At 49.0% G+C, this 4806-nt stretch overlaps 1 protein-coding gene across 1 annotated transcript in view; it reads left to right on the plus strand.

Annotated features, from left to right (window-relative positions):
* Positions 1-4806, plus strand: part of PLEKHG4B (pleckstrin homology domain containing, family G (with RhoGef domain) member 4B) — a 40419-nt gene that overhangs the window by 33510 nt on the left and 2103 nt on the right. The gene's annotated exons all lie outside the window — the stretch shown is intronic.

Below are 4806 nucleotides of genomic sequence, written 5' to 3' on the forward strand. Positions count from 1 at the left end.
GCCCCATGGTCTCCCTGCCAGCTCCCCCTCCTGCCCCAGCCTCCTGGCTACTCCACACCCCATGGGCAGCAGCTACTTGGTCAGAGGCCTCATCTCCAAGATGCCACCATCCTGAAGAGCCTTCCTGGCCTTTTTCCTTCCTTTGTAGCCCACTGGTCCTGCTTCCTGTTTGGGGTCTGCCTGACTGTGGTGCACAAAGCCTCCCTGGGGTCGATCTGTACATTTCAACCCCTCCTGTGTTCCAAGCACCGGGAGCCTGCAGGAAATAGGCCCTGCCAGCCTTGAATAATCAGATTCAGAAAATAGAACTAAGCTGATTCAAGCACAAAGCATGGGAATGGCCACCCCAGAATGCAGACTCCAAAGGGACAGGGTCCGTGCTCCCGAGTGGGGAAGCTGAGGCTTCACTTACAGAGGCAGAAACGGCTGCAGCCAACTTGACAGCAGCTCGATTAGTCCAGGTTGCTACATTCTGTGAGGAGGAGGCATGTTCTGAGAGATTCTTATCTCTGGTGCCTCCCGGTCATCCCTGACCACTTACCGGAAAAAGCAAAAGTTGCATCTGGTGCTCCGCGACTCAGGGCATTGCCAGGCTCCCCTCAGGGTTCAGAATATCTTACAGTTCCCACAGCGTCGAGTTCAAGTTATTTAGTTTCACAGCCCTCCTCAAACAGGGTGGGGGGCAGCTGAGCACAGGGTATGCACACGGGACTCTGCCTGGCCTGGGGATGTGCGGTGTGGCCCACAGAGCTGTCCAGGCTCTGCAGGTACAGCTGGGTTGCCTGGAAAGTGGAACCTAATGCTTCTCAGGTGTGTCGAGGACCTGGCACGCCCCCCCCATCACCTCGTTGGTCACTTGAGCCCTCTCTTGACTTCTCCAGTTTTGCCAGGGATTTACCAAATTAGTCTTCCCAGAAAACAGAATTTTGGTTTAATGGATTATCTACACACTTATTCTCTATTTAATTAATTCCTACTCTTTGTTATTTTCTTGTGTCTACCTTTTTCAGTGTTTCATTTGCTTTTCCTTTCTACCTAATTTCCTGAGGTGGATGCTTAGATCATTGATTTTAGCCTTTGTTTTGTTCTCGTTTTTGTGCGGTATTTAAGACTACAGACTTTCCTCTAAGCTGTAGCTGCATCCCACACTTTGTATGTGTTATATGTTTATTAACAGTCAGTTCAGTATATTTTCTAACTTCCACTTCAATTTCTTCTTGGATTTATCATGGGTTATTTAGAAATGCATTACCTAATTTCCAAGATTTTCTAGTTAACTTTGTGATACCAGTTTTGAGTATAAGACCGCTTTGGTCAAATAATATACACTAGAGTTTGTTATCCGTGGAAGGTATCCAAGTGACCGGTGGCGAACCTGTACAGGTCTGCCACAACTTCAAATCTTGTCTCCTCGGAAGAAAGAATTTGACTGAGGGACATAAGGCAGAAGAAGAGACTGAGGCACGTTTCAGAGCAGGAATGGAAGTTCATTTGAAAAGGCTTTAGAGCGGAAAAGGAAGAAAAGCACACTTGGAAGAGACCCAAGTGGGCGCTGAGATCGAGGGCCCCGTTTATCCTGATCCTAGGACTTCCCGGGCCGGCCCGTGTCCCGTGATTCTCCCCTTAGGCTCGGCTGCCTGCATGCGCAGTGTGGGCCTTTCCCTTGGGATGTGAGGATACCCTGATACCCTGTGTGGTTAGGAAGTTGTACGCATCCCCGTCTGAGGCTTTCTTCCCTTTTCCGTTGGGGGACGTGAGGACGCCCCGTCTACTTAGGAAGTTGTACGCATCCCCATCTGAGGCTTTCTTCCCTTTTCTGTTGGGGGGACATGAGGATGCCCCGTGTACTTAGGAAGTTGTACGCATCCCCGTCTGAGGCTTTCTTCCCTTTTCTGGTGGGGGGACGTGAGGACGCCCCGTGTGCTTAGGAAGTTGTACGCATCCCCGTCTGAGGCTTTCTTCCCTTTTCTGTTGGGGGACGTGAGGACACCCCGTGTGCTTAGGAAGTTGTACGCATCCCCGTCTGAGGCTTTCTTCCCTTGTCTGGTGGGGCGCCCCCAAAAGGTGACGTTCTACCATTTTGTCTCTTAATGCACACAGTTGCTTCTCCTGGCACCTGCCTTCAGTTAACACTTGAGTGCAGCAGGTGTGGACCATCAGGAAATGCCCTCTCCCTGGCACTGGCTGCCAAGGTATCCCTTTTAGAGAGGCAATGTGGTATATGCCAGGCCACCACCCGACATTCCCAGTGGGTGGGGAGCCCTCTCCTGCCCCGCTCATGCCTGTCTAGCCACCTGTGACAGCTTCGGTTATTTGAAAAGTTGTATGTCCCAGCATTTTGGTAAATTTTCCACGTGAAGAGAAAGTGTGCTTTGTAGTTGTTATTGCAGAGTTCTGATCACGTTTTGAAAATTGTGGTGTTCAGATTTGTTATATCCTTATTGGCTTTCTGGCTGCCTATCACTAGGAAAAGTGTGTTAAAATCTCCCATGATGATGTAGATTTGAATTTGTCTAGTTTTCTTTTTGTTCTGTCAATTTTTGCTTTCTATGTTTCAAAGCTAAATTATTAAGTGCATAGTAATATAGAATTGCTATATCTTCCTAGAAACAGAGCCTCTTTTATGATAATGAAATGCATCTCTTTATTTTTAGGAATGCCTTTTGCCTTAGATCTACAGCTGTCCCTCTGTGTCCATGGGGATGGGTTCCAGGACTCCCCCACGGATACGCAAATCTGCAGTTGGTCCAGTCGCTGATATAAAATGGCACAGTAGTGGCACATAACCTACACACATGCTCCTATATACTGCAGATCATCTGTACATTACTTATAATCCATAGTACAATGAAAATGCTTATAAATAGCTGTTATATTGGGTTTTTGTTTGTACTTTTAACTTTTGTTGTAATTGCTTTTTGTTCCAATAGTTTTGATCCTTGGTGGAATCTGTGGATATGGAACCCACAGATACAGAAGGCCGACTGTGCTTCCTGTTAATGTAGCTATTCCAGTTTCCTTTTGCAAAGTTGTGTTTACACAACACATACTTGTCCATCTTACTTGGAACTTTCGGCGTTCTTATATTTGAGATACGTCTCTTGTAAAAGGCATATGTTTGATTTCACTTTTATCTTTTTATCTAGTTTGACTGTCCTTGTCTTTAAATTGGAGTAGTGTGTTTACATTTAATGCAATGTGGGCATAAATCTAGAGTATCTTACTCTTTGTTTTCTACCTGTTTGGTGAGAACAGGGAAGTGAGAGAGGAGGGGAAGGCCATGGAGGATGACTGATGGGCAGGTCCTTGCACACACCGTCTGGAAGACAGGCACACCCAGGCACTGTCCCACATGCTGAGGGACCCCCACATGCTGAGGGACCCCCACATGCTGAGGGGCCTGGGTGTTTCTCTGCCAACTCCTGTCCCTCATCGCTGAGGTTCCTCCTGGGGTGTGAACCACCTGACCCTTCTGTCCCGTCCACAGGAAGTGGGGGAACACCCCCCAGGCAGAGAGACCTGGGCAGCCACCGCCATGAATGAGAGCCGTCTGGCTGCCCCCAGGCCAGCTGTGCTCTGATGGCCAAGGATGGCGGTCCTTGCCTGTGTCCCAGCGCGGGGCTAGTTCTGGAACATTAGATCACTTCTGCTCTGCTCTCTGTGCTCCACCTGGAACTCCGACTACACGTGTGACCTTTTTACACGTTGCTATGTTTCTCACGTGATTTCTGTGTTTCGATCACGTCTTCCCTGCGTTTATTTGATGGATTTCAGTTTCCTTTTGACACTCTGTGTCCTGTGATCTACTTCCTGCCACATCAATCCTGGTTACCTCCACGGCCTGAGACATCCAAACCTTTATCTCGCGGATGTTTAATTACCTGGGGTTTTCCTCACCCTGTCCTCATTTTGTCCTTTCTCCTGGTGTGCCTGATAATTTTTTTATTAAGTAGTAGATATGATGTAGGAAATGTGCAAGGGTCGTCTGAGGCCCAGGCTGGTGTCTTCACCTCCAGAGGATTTATTTTTGTGGGAAGAGCAGGGGTGGGTCATCTGCACGCACTCAGGGGAGGGGCTGCATGAAGTCCGCCTCAGACCTTTGGGCAGCTGATCCAGCTTCTGTTTGTCCCACTCCTGGCAAAGTCCATGCTCCCTTTCCAGGTCCCCACTGAATGTCTGGGAGTTTCCCAGGCCCTTCCTCCCTGGCAATCCTCAAATTCCAGGTTTTATCTCCCTACCCTGTGCGTTGTCCGAAGCTCTCAACCTCCAAGCTCCAAGCTCATCGGCCACCAGCAGTGCCCTGAGGGGTTAGAAAAGTGTCAGGTGTCCAGTGGTCTGTGAGCTCCGCATCTGCCCAGGATGTTAGCCCTTTGAGGCTGGATTGCCTTGTCACCTCCAAAACACCTTCAAAACATGTGTCCAGCTTTTCTGGTTGTTCTCGGCTGCAGACTTGGATGTAAGGTATACAGGCAATCCCACTGCAGCCAGAGGAGGAAGCTGTCCCACATCCACACGCACAGCTCTAACCCTAAAACAGCGCTTCAGAGTCGGGGAAGAGCAACGTCCTGTTCGCTGCCCAACTCCAAGCCCTGCGTCCCGGGCAGCCACACTCGGCCCCTTCCCTGCAAGAGGGGACACTCACTCTCGATTAACCAGCTTTGCACGTTACCTGTTGGTGAAGGTGATCAGTAACTCTGTGCCTGCAGCACACACACACTACACGTCTTCCCGTTCTCCCAAGACCTCTGGAAATAATTCTTACTATAATATTCTTCAGCATATGCATTAGGACTACATAAATGTAAT

This window comes from Mandrillus leucophaeus, unplaced genomic scaffold (genome assembly GCF_000951045.1).
Source record: "Mandrillus leucophaeus isolate KB7577 unplaced genomic scaffold, Mleu.le_1.0 Scaffold1475, whole genome shotgun sequence".
Taxonomy (NCBI): Eukaryota; Metazoa; Chordata; class Mammalia; order Primates; family Cercopithecidae; genus Mandrillus; species Mandrillus leucophaeus.